The sequence below is a fragment of the Haematobia irritans genome, chromosome 5 (genome assembly GCF_050003625.1).
Source record: "Haematobia irritans isolate KBUSLIRL chromosome 5, ASM5000362v1, whole genome shotgun sequence".
Lineage (NCBI taxonomy): Eukaryota > Metazoa > Arthropoda > Insecta > Diptera > Muscidae > Haematobia > Haematobia irritans.
Genome location: NC_134401.1, coordinates 37671711 through 37694295, shown reverse-complemented (window position 1 = coordinate 37694295; position 22585 = coordinate 37671711). Strand labels below are relative to the sequence as shown.

Genomic DNA, 22585 nt, shown 5'->3' with positions numbered 1-22585 from the left:
ATTTGTCTGGTGTATTTTATTATATAGGGAGTCAAATAATCATAGGCAAGGTATATCCGACAGTTTTGCTTTTGAAAAAAAAAAATAAATAAAAAAACATATTGCGCTTGCATTACATATCAGCCACACCGTAAGTTATATTAAATTACTTTAAATCTAATTAAATTAAAATATTTCAAAAATTTTGATAAATATTCAAATTGAATTTCAGTTACTTCCATTTAGATTAAATTAATTCAAATCATTCATGCTTCATTTAAAAAAAGTATAATGGAGTCTTGCCAGGAAATAATAGTGAAAAGTGGATATTCTTTGTGGGATAGTAAATCAAAGGGTTTAAATAAATTATTTCGGGATAAATTATTTTTTAGGGAGTCAAATAATCACAGCCAAGATAATTCCGACAGTTTTGCTTTTGAAAAATTAAGAAAAAAAATATTATAATAAAAATTGCATTGCATATCAGCCACCCTGTAAGTTATATTAAATTACTTTAAATCTAATTAAATTAAAATATTTCAAAAATTTTGATACATATTCAAATTAAATTTCAGTTACTTCCATTTAGATTAAATTAATTAAAAATCATTCATGCTTCACTTAAAAAATTATAATGGAGTCCTGCCAGGAAATAATAGTGAAAAGTAAGTGGATATTGTTTGTGGGATAGTAAATCAAATAAATTATTTTCGGGATATTTGTCTGGGGTGGTCTATTGTCTAGGGAGTCAAATAATCATAGGCAAGATATTTCCTATATTTTTGCTATTAAAAAATAAAATTAAAAAAAAAAATTATTGAGCTTCACTTTGTTGCATTACATATCAGCCACCCTGTAAATTATATTAAATTACTTTAAATCTAATAAAATTAAAATATTTCAAAAACTTTAATACATATTCATATTAAATGTCAGTTTTAGTTAAAGTTTAATCAATAGAAAATAATTTAACTTAAAGAAATTTAATTTAACATAATTTATTTTTATCTAATTCATTTAGATATAATTTAGCTCAAGTTCATTTACAACAGTATTTGACTTTAAAATTTTAATTTCAAATATCATACGAAAATCAGAGTTATGCTCCATGATCTTCCCTTAAGTTTTCGACTCCAAGAGACCCTTTCAATTTCTCTCTTACTACCTGTTCACAAGAAAAATTCCGAAAATAGTTTATTATGCAAATTTATGCATAATCATTAACTGCTCCCTTTTCAATCATTTGCAACGATCGAACTAAATGACCTTTTGCGAGGAGAAGGGTGGACTGCATACACATTTGGCGCCCAACGGCTGAAGCAAAGGGTTGACATTCGATTTCATTTTCCACATAAATTTTAATTTATGCATAGCATTGAGGAAATATGTCAAGAATTTGCATTATTATGCAAATTATTTTAATGTGTTAAGGCAAAAATCTTTAAGACAAGAAATGAAAAATCAATAAATTTCCTCACACAAACAAAAACAAAATTTGCATAAAAAACAAAACGTCGAGCTTAAGAATTGATAAGGCAGCTGAGCAAGAAATGATTGGCAAGGGGTTACAAAGACCACAGAGAGGGCGACTTTGATGATGAGTTGAAATCTAATTTGCATAATTTAGCAAAATAAGAAGGATAAACGTTTAATGCATTTGCACAAAAACCAAACGACGTGACCTTCAGGTCCTGCAAAAGGAATCGTCTTAAGGCAAACAGGAGAAAATTATGTAAATTACGAGAAATTGATCGATTTTGTAAAATGACAATATATGTAACGGTTTTTTTTGGAAGGGATGACATAAAAAAATGTTTATCTAAGAAAAGATTAAGAAGAGGCTAAAGATATTTTAGTTTACAAATTTTAAACTAAAATAACTAAAGTTTAAAATTTATTTTAATTTTAAAAAATTATATAAAATCATTTTTAATATTTTATTTCTATTTTATTTTTTTTCCTTTTCTATCATCTCATTTTTATATTATTATTATTTTTTAATAATTTTAGTTTAAAAATCAATTTCTTTTAATATTTGCAAATAATTGTATTTCTTTCCTTTTCCAACAGTACATTGCATCCTTGTTCTTCTTTAGGATAACGCTCTTGTGAAAATTCCATCCAATCACATTCAATTGATTTTCATCGATAGTTTTCATTGATTTCTATTCTTTTTATAACAGTTTATGATGCTCTCTTTGCTTGCATCTCCTAAATGTCCTCTTTGCTGAAATACGAATCACACAGATTCGCTTGCTCTTTTGCGTTCTCTTTCTCTAAGGCCAGGTTATATGCATCTATTGCATTGAACCCTCAGCATCATAGGCTTATATGTGACCATATGAGAATAAACACACACACGCAAGTACGTAATTCTTACAACATACATGCGTGGTTATTAAGCCTTGTTGCCTATTAGTTTTTGTAGTTCTTGATAGCGCTCTATCTCTTTTACTCCCATGTATTTGGTTAGTATAGGATTTATTTTAAAGACTTTCGATTAGACTCTATAGAATTTGGGTTTTATTTAATGGTAAAAGGAAAAAAAATCTTAACCAATTTATATAGTTTTTCTCTATTAGCCTTTTGGGTATGTGTGTGTTTTTAAAATCTCTTCTCGTGTAGTTTTTTTTCGTGATAATAGTCCTATATCTAATTAACATATTTTTATTCATTCTTAAGTTGAATAAAAATGGTTAGTTCGACTCAGATTTGAATATACATCTTAGGCAGGTAGATTTTATTGGCATTGGTCGTTGCAGGTTTTAATATAGCGGCAAAATTCCATTGATTCATGAAATTCTTTAGCATGGTGTACAAAAGGAACCCATCATGAAAGAAATTGCAGGTTCATATTAAACAATTTCAATTAAAATATTTTAATAATTTCAACATGATTCAAACAACTAAATAGTTATTGTCAAATTGGAAGAAATTTAATAAAAAAAAAACAATATTTTGCTTGTTTTAGAAAATTTCATATTTTGAAAGAAGAAATTGAAATTAAAAATAGCTAAAATTACGTTAGCGCTAAACGAAATTCAAGAAAGTCACAATTTTAAAATGTACTCATTTTAGGTAATTTGGAACACAATTAAAGTAAAATTTACCATTTTTTAAAAAAATTTTAATTTTTTAATGCTAATTTTGAATTTAGTAAAATGGTGTACTTTATACTCTTTTCTCATTATACCCTCCACCATAGGATGGGGGTATATTAACTTTGTCATTCCGTTTGTAACACGTGGAAATATTGCTCTAAGACCCCATGAAGTATATATATATTCTGGGTCGTGGTGAAATTCTGAGTCAATCTGAGAATGTCCGTCCGTCCGTCTGTTGAAATCACGCTAACTTCCGAACGAAACAAGCTATCGACTTCGAAACTTGGCACAAGTAGTTGTTATTGATGTAGGTCAGATGGTATTGCAAATGGGCCATATCGGTCCACTTTTACGTATAGCCCCTGTGGCGACACTATTTCAAATCCTACTTTTGTGTTTTGTTTTAAATTATCTAGTAGTCATAGATTATTTTTCATTTCAAGTGATATATGTTTGTACTTTATATACATTTAGGATTAACTAAGTAGCCTTAGACTTATGTACGATTTTCTCAAGACAATTGATTTTCATAATTGGTAAAAAATAAAATTATTGCTTTTTGGGATTTTTAATCATCCCGACGCATTGATTTCTACATTGGTGACCCCGACGAAAACCGTTGTTATATCAATTTAAATTTGCAAAATACCTGGCGACAACAACCATTTCGAAATATCCCGTGTTGCGGTAAAGGTTGCACCATTCTGGCGACAAAATCCTCGATTTTGTTGGGATTTTTAATCATCACGACGCATTGATTTCTACACCCCCATATAAACGGACCCCCAAATTTGGTTTGCAGGGACTCTAAGAGAAGCAAATTCCATCCGATTCTGCTGAAATTTGGTACATGGTGTCAGTATATGATCTCTAACAACCATGCAAAAAATGGTCCACATCGGTCCATAATTATATATAGCCCCCATATAAACTGATCCCCCGATTTGGCTTGCGGAGCCTCTAAGAGAAGCAAATTTCATCCGATCCGGCTGAAATTTGGTACATGGTGTTAGTATATGGTCTCTACTGACCATGCAAAAAATGGTCCACATCGGTCCATAATTATATATAGCCCCCATATAAACCGATCACCAGATTTGACCTCCGGAGCCTCTTGGACGACCAAAATTCATCCGATTCGGTACGTGGTGTTATTATATGGCCTCAAACACGCATGCAAAAATTGGTCGAAATCGGTCCATAATTATATATAGCCTCTTGGAGGAGCAAAATTCATCCGATCCTGTTCAAATGTGGAACGTGGTGTTAGTATATGGTCTCTAACATCCATGCAAAAAATGGTCCACATCGGTCCATAATTATATATAGCCCCCATATAAACCGATCCCCCGATTTGGCTTGCAGAGCCTCTAAGAGAAACAAATTTCATCCGATCCGGCTGAAATTTGGTACATGATGTTAGTATATGGTCTCTAATGGCCATGCAAAATTTGGTACGTGGAGATAGTATATGGTCTCTAACAACCACGAAAAAATACGTCCATATCAGTCCATAATTATATATAGCCCCCATATAAACCGATCCCCAGATTTGACCTCCGGAACCTCTTGAAGGAGCAAAATTCATCCGATTCGGTTGAAATTTGGTACGTGGTGTTAGTATATGGTCTCTAACAACCGTGCAAAAACTGGTCCATATCGGTTCATAATTATATATAGCCCCCATATAAGCCGATCCCCAGATTTGACCTCCGGAGCCTCTTGAAGGAGCAAAATTCATCCGATCCGGTTGAAATTTGGTGCGTGGTGTTTGCATATGGTCTCTAATAACCATGCAAAAAATGGTCCATATCGGTCCATAATTATATATAACCCCCATATAAACCCATCACCAGATTTGACCTCCGGAGCTTCTTGGAAGACCAAAATTCATCTGATTCAGTTGAAACTTGGTATGTGATGTTAATATATGGCCTCAAACACCCATTCAAAAATTGGTCGATATCGGTCCAGAATTATATATAGTCCCCATATAAACCGATCCCCAGATGTGACCTCCAGTGCCTTTTGGAGAAGCAAAATTTATCCGATCCGGTTCAAATGTGGAACGTGGTGTTAGTATACGTCTCTAACACCCATGCAAAAATTGGTCGAAATCGGTCGATAATTATGTATAGCCCCCATATAAACCGATCCCCAGATGTGACCTCCGGTGCCTTTTGGAGAAGCAAAATTTATCCGATCTGGTTGAAATTTGGTACGTGATGGTAGTATATGATATTTAACAGCCATGCCAAAAGTGATCCATATCAGTCCATAATCATATATAGCCCCATATAAACCGATCCCGAGATTTGGTTTTGGAGCCTCTTGGAGGAGCAAATTTCATACGAGTGAGTTGAAATTTGGTACATTGTGCTAGTATATGGTCGTTAACAACCATGCCTAACTAGGTCCATAACGGTCTATAGTTATATATAGCCCTCAGATAAATCGATCCCCAATCACACAAAAATTGATCCATATAAAGTTCATAATTGTATATAGCCCCCATATAAGCGACCCCCATATTTCAATTCTGGCTCTCTACCACGTATGGACTAACTCACAATTTAGAAAACGATGTTAAGAAGTTTTAAGGTACCACAACCCAAGTCATTCGATTGTGGATGACAGTCTTTCGTAGAAGTTTCTACGCAATCCATGGTGGAGGGTACATAAGATTCGGCCTGGCTTGTTTACATTTTGCGACTTTTTATTCATTAATTTTTTTCATATTTTTTTATCGAGTAATATCAAAGTCTTTGATAAATATCCGAATATAGCCCAAAATGCAATGAAAATGTTCTCTCTTCATGGAAGCGGAAGTGATGCAAAATTGGATAAGAAGCAATGAATTTTACATGTGCTTGTCGTAGGGTGGAAGTCGTATTTTTAGGAATTTAATGCATTGAATTCGCTTTAATTTTTCAGATGTAACATAATGCTATTTCAGTTGAAAAATTAAAAAAAAAAAAAAAAAAAAAACATTTAAAAAAATAAACTTTTTCTTTACTTTTTCGAAGGAACTAGCGTAAATTTTATGAGAAATTCCACGTCAGTCGAGAAATGGACCGGTACACTTTTAACTATTTTTTAAAATTTTTATTATTTTATATTTCCTGGAATCCCTATTATTTTATTTGTTTTTATTGTGTTTTAACTCAGAAAAATTTATGTCATTTTAAATTTGTTGCCAAAAGTGCATATAACGAAGGATTTTCACCCCACAAGAAATTTTTTAAAATATGAAAATTAAGTGTCTACACTCAATGATGAACCCTATATGGTAAAGTAAAGCCAATTTTAGTTCATGGAATTTTTATGTTTTGAGAAAGTTTCCTGGACTTTAATAATTTTTGGCGTATGATAGTTAAATGAACTAAAAAGGGGAAAAAAAAACTAGACGCAAATGAAGTATAAAGATTTACTAAATTCGTGTCTACCACAAAATAGTTCAGAATTTCTTAAAATTTCTAAATTTTATCAATAAGACGCTCATCTTGATCAAATCAATCAAATTCAAAATCAAAATCTTTTTCGTGGTGGGTTCACAGTTTTTTGAATGTAGAAGAGTAAACATACTTTCATACGGAATTAAATTTTATGAATGAAATATTTTCTTTTATCGACTTCTGCTCAAGTAAAAAATCTTTGTATCACACAGAAAAAAAGTAAACTACATTATGGGAAAAATGAACTATCTCGTGCGAAATCTGAACTAAATTGTATTCCAAATTTTGAGGTACTTTAAGTTAACGAAAAATTTACGACATTTTTGGATTTTTATCTACCAATTTTCGAAATGATTCTTTCTCGAAAAGCAAAAATGATCTAAAAATAAAGAAAAAATCTTAGGCGCCAGATAATTCCTCTTTTTAACCACGCTGTAGTTCATTCTTACTATTTTTGAGAAGTGTATGAAAAACTTCTTCTGTTTTAGTTAGAATTGAACTAATTTGCATGTCATTGAAATTTTACTGCCATTTAGTTCATAAAATTTTTGAGACATACTTGGAATAAAAAAAAATCGTTGGGCTGGAGAAAATTTCTTACAAAATTTTAAAAATAAACTAAAACAAAATAAAATTTTTGCATAAATATTAGTTCATTTTAGCTTCAGTTTTACAACAGACTTTTTTCTGTGCAGAGAAAGGCATCTCGTATGCTAGTATCAACGTTATTAATTTTTTTGTATTATAGTCCGGCAAATGAAATAAAATCTCGGTGTCTGCGATCACCATTCTCTCCCCCATCGTAATGACATAATGACATGAACCTGTTAGTGCTTTTTTGTTTTAACAAAACTACAAATTGTAAACAGGTATGTAAATGTATGTCAAAAGTTGTCAACCCTTAAAATTGCTATTGAATTCTAAGATTCTCTAACAACCGGACATTATACAAAATGCATGCAAAGGGTTGTAGGCAAAAATTCTCTGTACATTTAATTTATGCAAATATTCTGAGATATGTCAAGATTTAGCATTATTATGCAAATATGTTGATACCGAGGTTAATCCTAAGGATGCAAAAACATAAGAAATCGATAAATTTTCTACTTAAAGAAAAATTTACATAAAAATTAAGATTACAAAAGGAGAAAATCTAAGAAGCAGATGTTGGAAATGGTTGGTAGGTATGTGATTTTAATTTAATGTAAGGGGTTGTATATTCAAAAATAACAAATTGAAAATAATTTAGCGTATTTATACCTATACGCGGAAACTAAAGAATATTGCGTTTTTTGAGGAGACTAAATTTCAGTTAAATGGTAGATGCGAATTTTTATTGATTTTCATAGGATTTTTTTTAAATTTGTTGAGTGATTAATTATAGTACGTAAACTCAACCAAAGCGACTGGCTCTCGAAACTCACACACGAAACACCAGAAATGATATGAAAAGAGAGACCATATTTGACCAAAATCCACGCTGCAGTGGTAGAAAATTTGAGCGGAAGCATATCGCGAAAACGGATGCTTGGACCAAAACTCATTTCAAGTTCTAAAAAGTGCAAGAGCTCTCCGATCCACAAAAGAAATTTTGAGTGGAATGAGCCAACAAGTAGCTTCGCTTTTACAATATTGGCCAATTACAAGTTGGTTTTTTTTCCCTGAAAATTTGCAACAAATTTGGCATGGATTTATATGCTAGTCGGGCATGGTGCACGGTTGCCACTCGAACCAAAAAAATGTACCCAAATTTGAAGAATAATTTGCCAAAAACCTTCTAATTTCTATAGAATATTTCGTTAAAATTTTATACCTATAGAAAATTTTGTCAAAAGCTAATTTTGATAATAAATTTTGTTTGTCAAAATTTTATTTCTATAGAATATTTGTCAAAATTTTATTTGTATAGAAAATTTTGACAAAATTTTATTTCTATAGAAAATTTTTGCTAAATTATATTTCTTTAGAAAATTTTGTCAAATCTTTATTTCTATAGAAAATTTTGTCAAAATTTTATTTCTATAGAAAATTTTGTCAAAATTTTATTTCTATAGCATATTTTTATAGAAAATTTTTGCAAATTTTTATTTCTATAGAAAATTTTGTCAAAATTTTATTTCTATAGAAAATTTTCTCAAATTTTATTTCTATAATTTTTCCAATTTTACATTTCTGTAGAAAATTTCAAAATTTTATTTCTATAGAAATATTTTGTCAAAATTGTATTTCTATGGAAAATTTTGTCAAAATGTTATTTTTATAGAAAATTTTGTCAAAATGTTATTTCTTTAGAAAATTTTGTCAAAATTTTATTTCTATAGAAAATTTTGTCAAAATTTTATTTCTATAGAAAACTAGCGTAACCCGGCCCGCTTCGTTGCGCCTTCCGAAGCGTATTTATAGGAATATTTTGCGTTAACTTAGTCAACCATATCCTTCGTGCTGACAAAGTTAAATTCGAAAAGATTTGAATTCTTTCAAACAAGTCGGACTACTTGCTTTTTCGTTTATAGGTACAAATACTGCGGATATGCATATGTAAAACGGTTCGTCTTAAAAAATGCCTCCAAAATAATGTTCTGTATTCAAGTAGTTCGACAATCTTCTATATTTCTTGTGAATTTTAAGTGTGTTTTGTGAAGGAAAGGTATCCTTCTCCTCAACATATCTGAAAATTAAGCACTATATTATAATAACATACAAAGAATTACTGTTTACCATCCAATAAATCGGAAAAAGCAAAAGTACTAAAAAATTTTACCACATTAACATTTGCTAAAATGTTGGAAAATGATGCACCCTCTACGTTGGCTGCCAATTTCATGTAATTTAAAGTTCTTTACTAAAAAGAAGTCTGGCAGAAGCCTGTGCAAAAATCATAACATTATGTATCGATTTCCCACTTACGGACAACCCTTTACTTTCAATTTAAAACAAGTATAAACGGCCGTAAGTTCGGCCAGGCCGAATCTTATGTACCCTCCACCATGGATTGCGTAGAAACGTCTACGAAAGACTGTCATCCACAATCGAATTACTTGGGTTGTGGTATCTTAAATCGTTTTCTAAATTGTGAGTTAGTCCATACGTGGTATACATTAGACAAAAAAAAATGTGTAGGTAAGTCTTCAAATAATTACGGATCGATATGGACTTTTGCACGGTACGTAGGGAGCCAGAATTGACATATGGGGGTCGCTTATATGGGGGCTATATACAATTAGTGATATGGATCTGAGGGCTATATATAACTATAAACCGATATGGACCTAGCTAGGCATGGTTGTTAACGGCCATATACTAGCACAATGTACCAAATTTCAACTGACTCGGATGAAATTTGCTCCTCCAAGAGGCTCCAAAACAAAATCTCGGGATCGGTTTATATGGGGGCTATATGTGATTATGGACTGATATGGACCACTTTTGGCATGGTTGTTAAATATCATATACTATACACGTACAAAATTTCAACCAGATCGGATAAATTTTGCTTCTCCAAAAGGCACCGGAGGTCAAATCTGGGGATCGGTTTATATGGGTGCTATATATAATTATGGACTGATATGAACCAATTCCTGCATGGTTGTTGGATACCATATACTAACATCACATACCAAATTTCAACCGAATCGGATGAATTTTTCTCTTCCAAGGGGCTCCGGAGGTCAAATCTGGGGATCGGTTTATATGGGGGCTATATATAATTATGGACCGATGTGGACTAATTTTTGCATGGTTGTTAGAGACCATATACTAACACCATGTACCAAATTCCAGTCGGATCGGATGAAATTTGCTTCACTTAGAGGCCTCGCAAGCCAAATCGGGGGATCGGTTTATATGAAGGCTATATATAATTATTGACCGATGTGGACCACTTTTTGCATAGTTGTTAGAGACCATATACTAACACCATGTACCAAATTTCAGCCGGATCGGATGAAATTTGCTTCACTTAGAGGCCTCGCAAGCCAAATCGGGGGATCGGTTTATATGGGGGCTATATATAATTATGGACCGATGTGGACCAATTTTTGCATGGTTGTTAGAGACCATAGACTAACACCATGTACCAAATTTCAGCCGGATCGGATGAAATTTGCTTCTCTTAGAGGCCTCGCAAGCCAAATCGGGGGATCGGTTTATATGGGGGCTATATATAATTATGGACCGATGTGAACCAATTTTTGCATGGTTTTTAGAGACCATATACTAACACCATGTACCAAATTTCAGCCGGATCGGATGGAATTTGCTTCTCTTAGAGGCCTCGCAAGCCAAATTTGGGGGTCCGTTTATATGGGGGCTATACGTAAAAGTGGACCGATATGGCCCATTTGCAATACCATCCGACCTACATCAATAACAACTACTTGTGCCAAGTTTCAAGTCGATAGCTTGTTTCGTTCGGAAGTTAGCGTGATTTCAACAGACGGACGGACGGACGGACGGACATGCTCAGATCGACTCAGAATTTCACCACGACCCAGAATATATATACTTTATGGGTTCTTAGAGCAATATTTCGATGTGTTACAAACGGAATGACAAAGTTAATATACCCCCCATCCTATGGTGGAGGGTATAAAAACGGACAAAAGGGAATCCACCTTCGCTCCACTCCGACCTGATATCGGACTATCGCGTACCCTATATTAATTTCACAACTACTCAATGGTTCCCATAAATTCTATCGAAGTAAATCGACAAAGCTTATTTCAGTTTTCCCCTTCCCCAACCAGATATCGAAAAATCATATACTAATTTAAAAATCATGTATAAATTTAATCACCTCCTCCCACGTTCCCTGTCAATTTCAAGTAGATCAGAGATGTTCAAATTTTGCTCTATTGTTTTAAAGGGACGTCACTTTCCCCGATACAATACCGACAAACACCGTAGTGAATAGCATCCCTAACCTAATTCTTGAAACTTTCCTTCAAGTGTGGGGCAAGGAAGGTTGCCTCTTCGTTCATAACCTTCCCCCACTGCCTTTGTAAATTTCAAGAAAACTTAAGAATTTTTGTTTTTTTTTTGCAGTTTTAGAGGAGGACCTCCTCCCCGACCAAATATCGAAAAGTGATGTAGCGTATCTGTTGTAACCGTCCCAGAAAATGTCAAGCAAATTATAAGCCCAAAGGGGCGGCCTCTCTTCCGTCCAAATATCACAAAATCAGGTATCAACTATTAATATTGTAACCTCTCCCCAGTCCTCTGTAAATTTCAAGTAACTCGGTAAAGTTTAATTGTTTCTCCGTATGTACTCAAGAGAAGCGGATGTCTCCCTATGCCCTTTTATTTATATTAAAAAAATCAGGAACCTGATATAAATTTCATAACCTCATCTGATATAAATTTCATAACCTCATTAGTTTTGTTTTCACTGTACTTAAAAAAAAAAGTCGGCCAAAGGGGTGGTCCCCCTCCCCGACCAAATATCGAAAAATAATGAAGTGGATTTTTGTCTAGATGCCAACCCCAACATTCACTGAAAATTTCAAGCAAATCGCATAATTTTGTTCCAAGTTTCAAAAAGTAGGGCAAGGGGGAGGTCCCCCTCCCCGTCCACATGAAATTACCTGATGATTTCCATAACCTCATCGCACGTTCTTTGTAAATCTCAGATAATTTACAGACGTTTAGTTTTTTCACTGTACTTTAAAAAAAATCGAACAAGAGGAGGTCCCCCTCCGCCATCAAATATCGAAATATAAAGTAGCGGATCTTTGTCTAGATGCCAACCTCAACCTTCAATGAAAATTTCAAGCAAATAGGTCAACTTTGGTCCAATTTTCAAAAAGACCGACAAAGGGGAAGTTCCCCTCCGCGATCAGGTGTCAAAAAATGAGATACCCTATTTTCACCACATGAACGCCCCCTACGATCTCTGAAAGTTTCAAGTAAATCGGTTCAGCCGTTTCGGAGCCAACTCGGAACATACAAACAAATAATCAAACAAACAAATAAACAAACATTGATTGAATTTTATATATATAGATTTTGTCTAAATTCTTCCATAGAAAATTTTGTCAAAATTTTATTTCTATAGAAAATTTTGTCAAAATTGTATTTCTATAGAAAATTTTGTCAAAATTGTATTTCTATAGAAAATTTTCTCAAATTTTATTTCTATAAATTTTCCAATTTTATATTACTGTAGAAAATTTTATCAAAATTTTAATTTTATAGAAAATTTTGTCAAAATTTTATTTCTATAAATTTTCCAATTTTATATTACTGTAGAAAATTTTATCAAAATTTTAATTTTATAGAAAATTTTGTCAAAATTTTATTTCTATAGAAAATTTTGTCAGAATTTTAATTTTATAGAAAATTTTGTCAAAATTTTAATTTTATAGAAAATTTTGTCAAAATTTTATTTCTATAGAAAATTTGTCAGAATTTTATTTCTATAGGAAATTGTAGTAATTTAATGAATCATAGGGCTTCATTCAGGGACTTCGATTCTGTTTCCATTTAGATTGCTTTCACTGCTTTGGTTCTAAAATTTTTGAAAATTACGATAAATTGTTAGTTTGCCAATGTTGATATAGTGTTATTTACAAAAACCATTTCCTAATTTTCTATTTTTGAATCAGGTATAAAACTCATTATTAAACAAAATCCCAAGAAATTCAAAATTTTATGAATGCCAAGGAAATTTAAATGTTATGAAAATAGCAGGTAAAAATATTTATAGTTGTCCAAAGGGTTAAACAGGTATGTGCAGTTTTTTGCACTTAAGCGCAAAAATTGGGAAAAATCTATGCAAAAAACTGAACCAAAAAGGGTTGAATATATTCACAAATGATGATCATAAAATCATTTTCAAACAAAGACCTTGAATGAAAAAATTTCCCAGAAATGATTTAAAGTATGCCAAACACATTTTACGTATTTCTATTGCATTTATGTGTCAAAAATACTTTAAGAATGTACCCTCATATGCTTAAGTTTTATTTTCTCTCCCAAAAACAAAACCACCCTAAATAATGTTTCCTTTTTTTTTGGCGAAAATAAGTGTGCTTGTCTCGGGGAAAAATCTTTTGTTTTATTGCAAAAAAGAAAAATTCCACACATTTTAAATTATCTTGGATGTTATTTGCCCATGGTGTTGATTGACCCCCGCAGAATTTTGTTTGTGATAATTTGCCCTTGTGTGATCGAAACCTATGACCCTCATAATATCATTTAATCTCTTATTTGGCGCTTCTAATCTTCTGGCTTCAGAAAATTTCTTTTGTTTTCTTTTATTCGTTGTTGTTGTTGTTTGAGAATTACATTTACGCATGTCAATTCAAATATTTTGATAAAAATAAATTGCAATTGTATACAATTGGGATTTGCTTTGTATGATCAGAGTGAGATGATCATAAGGTCACTAAACTTTTCACCGGACGAAACTATTGTCTTGACCTTAATGATAAGGGACACGTGCCTTTGTTATACTGGCGTTCTTAATTCAATCGAAAATATATACTATTGATTTGGCAAACTTTAATGGACTATCGATAGTTTGTAGTTTTTCTAAATGAAGGAAAATCACATAATGGATGAGCCATTACTAGACATAATGAAAACATCAGATAGAAGAACATTTATTATCGACGAATGAAAACATCAGATAGAAGAACATTTATTATCGACGAATTTTATTTTCTCCAAACTTATTTTCAATGTTAAAACCGACCATAGTAGTGGCGAAATTGCCACTTTCTCAAGCTTTTCACTTTTTTGCCACCTTTTTATCATGTTGTGCCACTATTTTTAATAAATTAGAAAATTCTCTAATGTACACAGAAAAAAGTCAGTTGTTAGTCTTATGCTAAAATTAATTTATATTTATTGCAAAAAGTATATTTTTGCATTATTTTATTTTTAAAATTTTGTAAAAAATGTTTCCCAGCCCAACGATTTTTTTTTATTCCAAGTATGTCTCAGAAATTTTATGAATTAAATGCTAGTAAAATTTTAATGAGATACAAATAAGTTCAATTCCAACAGCAGCAGGAGAACTTTTCGTTCAATTCTCAAAAATAGTAAGGATGAACTGCACCGTGCTTAAAATGGCGATGATCTGGCACCTAAGATTTTTTTTATTTTTAGTTCATTTTTGTTTTTCTAGAAGGATGCATCTCGTAAATGGTAGTTAAAAACCCAAAAATGTAAACAAATTTTCCTTAATTTAATTAATCTCAAAATTTGGAATACAATTTAGTTTATTTTTCCCATAACATAATTTACTTATTTTTCTGTGTAAATAAAATGGTTGTTAGGTCAATTTAGATCTAATTTGGAAAAATAAATGTCACAATTTTTTTAGAAAAAACTGCTTAAAAATTAATTTAGCTCGTATTGTTTTTTTTTATGAAAGGTGGCATATTTTCGAAACCCGTAAACTGCTTAAAAATTAATTTATCTCGTATTGTTTTTCATAAAAGGTGGCATACTTTCGAAACCCGTAATAGTGGGAACTCTTGTACAACTTTAGTGGCAAAATTTGCACCCTCCAAAAATAACATATTACTGTAGGAGATGATGATGATATTCCTTCTCTGGGTGTAGAATCGGGCAACACTTATTGAAAAGAGAGAAGTTCGCCGCTTGTGGTATCACAAGCTAACTTTCACATTTATGTCACACCTTTTTATGATGTTGCGCCCCTTTTTTTAGTAACACCCTCTATGCTGTGGATTAAGGTCCCAAGTCTCACTTTATTCTTCTGATATTATAGTTGTTTTTAAACAACTATGTGGATCTCCTGAATGGTTGCAAAGAAAAAATTCTAGTGCATACAAACACGGTTACCACTCGAGCCAAATATAAACTTCCAAAATTTGGAGCAAATTCTACCAAAAACCTACCAAACAAAAAATCTTCTATAGAAAAATGTCTCAAAACTTTATTTCTATAGAACATTTTCTCAATTTTTTTTCTATTGAAAATTTTCTCAAAATTTTATTTCTATTGAAAATTTTCTCAAAATTTTATTTCTATTGAAAATTTTATCAACATTTTATTTCTATAGAAAATTTTATCAAAATTTTATTTCTATAGAAGATTTTGCCAAAATTCTATTTCTATAGAAAATTTTGTCAAAATTCTATTTCTATAGAAAATTTTGTCAAAATTTTATTTCTATAGAGAATTTTCTCAAAATTTTATTTCTGAAAATTTTGAAAATTTTCTCAAAATTTTATTTCTATTGAAAATTTTCTCAAAATTTTATTTATATTGAAAATTTTATCAAAATTTTATTTCTATAGAAAATTTTATCAAAATTTTATTTCTATAGAAGATTTTGTCAAAATTCTATTTCTATAGAAAATTTTGTCAAAATTCTATTTCTATAGAAAATGTTGTCAAAATTTTATTTCTATAGAGAATTTTTTCAAAATTTTATTTCTATAGAAAACTTTGTCAAAATTTTATTTTTATAGAGAATTTTCTCAAAATTTTACTTCTATAGAAAATTTTGTCAAAATTGTATTTTTATAGAAAATTTTCTTAAAATTTTATTTCTATTGAAAATTTTTTCAAAATTTAATTTCTATTGAAAACTTTCTCAAAATTTTATTTATATAGAAATTTTTGTCAAAATTTTATTTGTATAGAAAATTTTGTCAAAATTGTATTTCTATAGAAAATTTTCTCACAATTATGTTTCTATAGAAAATTTTCTTAAATTTTGTTTCTATAGAAAATTTTGTCATTGTTCTACTTCTATAGAAAATTTTGTCAAAATTTTATTTCTATAGAAAATTTTGTCAAAATTTTATTTCTGTACAAAATTTTGTCAAAATTTTATTTCTATTGAAAATTTTCTCAAAATTTTATTTCTATTGAAAATTTTGTCAAAATTTTATTTCTACAGAAAAATTTATCAACATTTTATTTCTATAGAAGATTTTGTCAAAATTCTATTTATATAGAAAATTTTGTCAAAATTTTACTTCTATAAAAAATTTTGTCAACATTTTATTCCTATAGAATTTTTTTTTTAAATTGTATTTTTATAGAAAATTTTCTCAAAATTTTATTTGTATTGAAAATTTTCTCAAAAATTTATTTCTATTGAAAACTTTCTCAAAATTTTATTTATATAGAAAATTTTGTCAAAATTTTATTTCTGTAGAAAATTTTGTCAAAATTTTATTTCTATAGAAAATTTTGTCAAAATTTTAGTTCTATAGAAAGTTTTGTCAAAATTTTAGTTTTATAGAATGATTTGTCAAAATTTTATATCTATAGAAAATTTTTTCAAAATTTTATTTCTGTAGAAAATTTTGTCAAAATTTTATTTCTATAGAAAATTTTCTCAAAAATTTAGTTCTATAGAAAATTTTCTCAAAATTTTATTTCTATAGAAAATTTTGTCAAAATTTTACTTCTTTAGAAAATTTTGTAAAAAATTTATTTCTATAGGAAACTTTGTCATAATTTTAATTATAAAGAAAACTTTGTCAAAATTTTACTTCTATAGAAAATTTTGTCAAAATTTTATTTCTATAGAAAATTTTCTTTGTATTGAAAATTTTCTCAAAATTTTATTTCTATTGAAAACTTTCTCAAAATTTTATTTATATTGAAAATTTTGCCAAAATTTTATTTCTGTAGATTTTTTTTCTCAAAATTTTATTTCTTTAGAAAATTTTCTCAAAATTGTATTTTTATAGAAAATTTTGTCAAAATTTTACTTCTATAGAAAATTTTGTCAAAATTTTATTTCTGTAGAAAATTTTGTCAAAATTCTATTATTATAGAAAATTTTGTCAACATTTTATTTCTTTAGAAAATTTTGTCAAAATTTTATTTCTATAGAAAATTTTGTCAAAATTTCATTTCTATAGAAAATTTCCTCAAAATTTTATTTCTATAGAAAATTTTCTCAAAATTTTGTTTCTATAGAAAATTTTGTCAAAATTCTACTTCTATAGAAAATTTTGTCAAAATTCAATGCTATAGAAAACTTTGTCAAAATTTTACTTCTATAGAAAGTTTTGTCAAAATGTTATTTCTATAGAAAATTTTGTCAAAATTTCATTTCTATAGAAAATTTTGTCAAAATTTTTTTTTTCTATAGAATTTTGTCAAAATTTTATTTCTATAGGAAAATAAAGATATAAAAAATTTGTGAAGTACCTTTTAGTTGGAGCCACCGTGGTGCTATGGTTAGCATGCCCGCCTTTTCAAAGCTTCTCCAAGTGGTTTCACTGCAAGGTGGAACGCCGTTCGGACTCGGCTATAAAAAGTAGGTCCCTTGTCATTGAGCTTAACATGGAATCGGGCAGCACTCAGTGATAAGAGATAAGTTCACCAATGTGGTATCACAATGGACTGAATAGTCTAAGTAAGCCTGATACATCGGGCTGCCACCTAACCTAACCTACTTCTATAGAAAATTTTGTCAAAGTTTTATTTCTTTTGAAAATTTTGTTAAAATTTTATTTCTTTGGAAAATTTTCTCAAAATTTTACTTCTATTGAAAATTTTGTCAAAATTTTACTTCTATAGAAATTTTTTGTCAAAATTTTATTTCTATAGAACATTTTGTAAAAATTTTATTTCTATAGAAAGTTTTGTCGAAATTTCATTTCTATAGAAAATTTTCTCAAAACTTTATTTCTATAGAAAAATAAAGATATAAAAAATTTGTGAAGTACCTTGTAGTTGGAAAGGGATATTTTGCAAAATCTACCAAATCATCAGGAATTCTACCAATCTACCAAATAATCTACCATTTTTGGTAAAATTCCAACAACTGTGGCAACCGTGGTTCCATTACGAATACTTTTGAAAGCTTGTAGTCAATAAAATGACGAGTCACTGGAATATATCTGTCAGATCTCTGACAAGCGGTTTAGAAATTATAGAAAAGATGGTTGTAATACATACCAGCCACACAGTATTCTAAATGTGGGTCTTAGACCAATATTTCTATGCGTTGCAAACAGAATGTCAAAATTAGTATAAAACCACCCTAGACAGAAAAAATATAGTCTTAAGTACAACGACTTTATATCCTTAAAATTCGAATGTGATTGTTGTGTAGCATAAAAGGCGCATTTCTCTGATATGAAGATTTTTTACTTGACCAAAAGTTTATAAACTTTTTATTGAAGGTGTTTTGTCCTTAGAGTTTAGGAGATTCGAATGTAAAATGTTTGCGGAATCAATAGCAAAATAATTTAAGGCATTACCTTTGGAACTCGGTCAACTTTTTTTCAGTGTGTAGAGGTGAGTATAGAAACTGTATTATTCACCTTATTGAATCTATGAAGAAATTTATTTGTAAATATTTTACCAATTGCCATTTGTTTGTGAAAATTCTTTGTGTAAACAAATGTTGTACTAAAAATTTAAATCAACAAAACAGAAAAACTTCAAGATATTATCCCAAAAATTAAAATCAAAAATGCACACGCAATGAAAAAAACTCATTCCCCCCACCCACTGAAAGCGGTGGCACGTAAGCCACCTAGTCAAAATATGGCCATTGGAGCCCATTCGGTTATTCCAAAAAAAGGAAAAAAACATCGAAACATGCATTTATCGCCAGTTCATTCACCTTTTCTTTCGTAACGAATCGTTATTAACAAAATACACCAAAAATGCAAACCTCTCTCCTCGTGAAGAACTAAAATCAGAACTTCATATCTTTACACAAACATTTCACCATAAATTTCCGAAAAACAAATTCCCCAGCTAAAAAAAATTGCGTTCGGTTTTTGGGTATAACATAGGTACGTGCGACTCCATGCTCCTCACTCATTCGTGCTCTTATGGTAGGTGGAATAAAGTCTTAAATAAACATTGGAATAGCTTATCGCAAAGCATATTGAGTGCATCGCATATTTTCGGTGCGTTTTGTGCCATTCATTTCATGTGTATGTCTTCCATGGTGAAGCAAAAGGTGGCAATAAATCCATAAATGTTGGATGTAACCAATGATAATAATTGCTAGTGGTGGCCAGTTTTGTAAGTGGGAGATATTCGAAAGATGGGAAATAGGAGATTACACTTTGCCAGAGACACAGGCAGAAAATTTCGATATCAAGGAATTTGGGTAGTTCCAAGTCTTCTGGTTTACAGAATATTCTGTCAAAATTGTATTTCTATAGGAAATTTTGCCAAAATTTCATTTCTAAAGGAAATTTTGTTAAAATTTCATTTCTATAGGAAATTTTCTTAAAATTTCATTTCTATAGGAAATTTTCTCAAAATTTCATTTCAGTAGGAAATTTTGTCCGAGTTTCATTTCCATAGGAAATTTTGTCAAAATTGCATTTCTATAGGAAGTTTTGTCAAAATTACATTCCTATAGGAATTTTTGTCAAAATTTTATTTCTATAAAAACTTTCTCAACATTTCATTTCTGAAGGAAATTTTGTCAAAATTTCATTTCTATAGGAAATTTTCTAAAAATTCAATTTTTTAAGAACATTTCTCAATATTTCACTTCAATATGAAATTTTGCCAAAATTTCATTTCTATAAGAAATTTTGTCAATATTTCATTTCTATAGAAAATTTTATCTAAATTTCATTTCTATATGAAATTTTGTCAACATTTCATTTCTATAAGAAATTTTCTCAAAATTTCATTTCTATAGAAAATTTTTGTCTAAATTTCATTTATAAAGGAAATTTTGTCAAAATTTAATTTCGATAAGAAATTTCGCAAAATTTCATTTCTGTAGGGAATTTTGTTCGAGTTTCATTTCTATAGCAAATTTTGTCAGAATTTCATTTCTATTGGAAATTTTTGTCAAAATTTCATTTCTATAGGAAATTTGTCTCCAAATTTTATTTCTATAGGAACTTTTCTCAAAATGTCCTTTCCATAGGAAATTTTATCATAATTTCATTTCCATAGGAAATTTCGTTAAAATTTTATTTATATAGGAAATTTTGTCAAAATTTCATTTTGATAAGAAATTTTTATGGGAGATTTAGTAAAATTTTAAAAAAATTTTGTTAAAATTTCATATGTAATTTTGAGAAAATTACATTTATTTAGGAACTTTTCTCAAAATTTCATTTGTATAGGAATTTTTTTAAAAATTCAATTTTTATGAGAAATGTTGTCAATATTTCACTTCAGTAAGAAATTTTGTCAATATTTAATTTCTATAGTAAATTTTGTCAAAATTACATTTCTATAGAAAATTTTCTCAACATTTAATTTCTATTGGATATTTTCTGAAAATTTCATTCCTATAGGAAAATTTAATTTCTATAGGAAATTTTCCCAAAATTTCATTTCTATAGGAAATTTTCTAAACATTTTATTTCTATCGAAAATTTTGTTAAACTTTCATTTATGTATGGAATTTTCCCAAATTTTCGTTTTTATAGGAAATTTTGTCAAATATTCATTTCTATAGACAATTTTGTTCAAATTTAATTTCTATAGGGAATTTTGTCAAAATTTCATTTTTATAGGAAATTTTGTTAAAACTTTATTTGTATAGGAAATTTTGTCAAAAGTTCATTTGTATAGGAATTTTTTTTTTAAACTTCATTTCTATAGAAAATTTTTTCAAAATTTCACTTCCATAAGAGATTTTGTCGAAATTTAATTTTTATAGAAAATTTTGTTAAAATTTCATATAAAAATTTGAGAATATTGCATTTATGTAGGAACTTTTCTCAAAATTTCATTTGTATAGGAAATTTTTTAAAAATTCAATTTTTATGAAAAATGTTGTCAATATTTCACTTCAATATGAAATTTTGCCAAAATTTCATTTCTATAGAAAATTTTGTTAAAATTTCATATGAAATTTTGAGAAAATTACATTTATGTAGGAATTTTTCTCAGAATTTCATTTGTATAGGAAATTTTTTAAAAATTCGATTTTTATGAGAAATGTTGTCAATATTTCACTTCAATAAGAAATTTTGTCAATATTTAATTTCTATAGTAAATTTTGTCAAAATTACATTTCTATAGAAAAATGTCTCAACATTTAATTTCTATAGGAAATTTTCTGAAAATTTCATTTCTATAAGAAAATTTAATTTCTATATGAAATTTTCCCAAAATTTCATTTCCATAGAAAATTTTCTAAACATTTTATTTCTATCGAAAATTTTGTTAATTATGTATGAAATTTTCCCAAATTTTCGTTTTTGTAGGAAATTTTGTCAAAATCTCACTTTTATTGGAAATTTTGTCAAATATTCATTTCTATAGACAATTTTGTTCAAATTTAATTTCTATAGGGAATTTTGTCAAAACTTCATTTTTATCGGAAATTTTGTTAAAAATTTATTTGTATAGGAAATTTTGTCAAAAGTTCATTTGTATAGGAATTTTTTGTTAAAACTTCATTTCTATAGGATTTTTTTCAAAACTTCACTTCTATAAGAAATTTTGTCAAAATTTAATTTCTATAGAAAATTTTGTTAAAATTTCATATGAAATTTTGAGAAAATTGCATTTATGTAGGAACTTTTCTCAAAATTTCATTTGTATAGGATTTTTTTAAAAATTCAATTTTTATAAGAAATGTTGTCAATATTTCACTTCAATATGAAATTTTGCAAAATTTCATTTCTGTAAGAAATTTTGTCAATATTTCATTTCTATAGTAAATTTTGTCAAAATTACATTTCTATAGAAAATTTTCTCATTTAATTTCTATAGGAAATTTTCTGAAAATTTCATTGCTATAGGAAATTTTCTCAAAATTTCAGTTCTATAGGAAATTTTCTCAAAATTTCATTTCCATACGAAATTTTCTAAACATTTTATTTCTATCGAAAATTTTGTTAAAATTTCATTTATATATGAAATTTTCCCAAATTTTCATAATTTCATATTTCATAATTTCATGTCTATGTGAAAATTTGTCAAAATTTCATTTCGTAGGAAATTTTCTTAAAAAAAAAAAAACATTTTTATAAAAAGTTTTGTCAAAAATTCATTTCTATAGAAATTTATGTCAAAATTTCATTCCTATAGAAAATTTTGTCTAAATTTCATTTCTATAGAAAATTTTGTCTAAATTTCATTTCTAAAGGAAATTTTGTCAAAATT

At 29.0% G+C, this 22585-nt stretch overlaps 1 protein-coding gene across 1 annotated transcript in view; it reads right to left on the bottom strand.

Moving 5' to 3' along the window:
* Window positions 1-18750, bottom strand: part of Fkbp12 (peptidyl-prolyl cis-trans isomerase Fkbp12) — a 63951-nt gene extending 45201 nt beyond the window's left edge. Inside the window, exon 1 of the mRNA XM_075310169.1 lies at window positions 18747-18750. The gene's annotated coding sequence lies outside the window, so the exon portion shown is untranslated. The remainder of the gene's footprint in view (window positions 1-18746) is intronic.
* Window positions 18751-22585: the final 3835 nt, after the last annotated feature.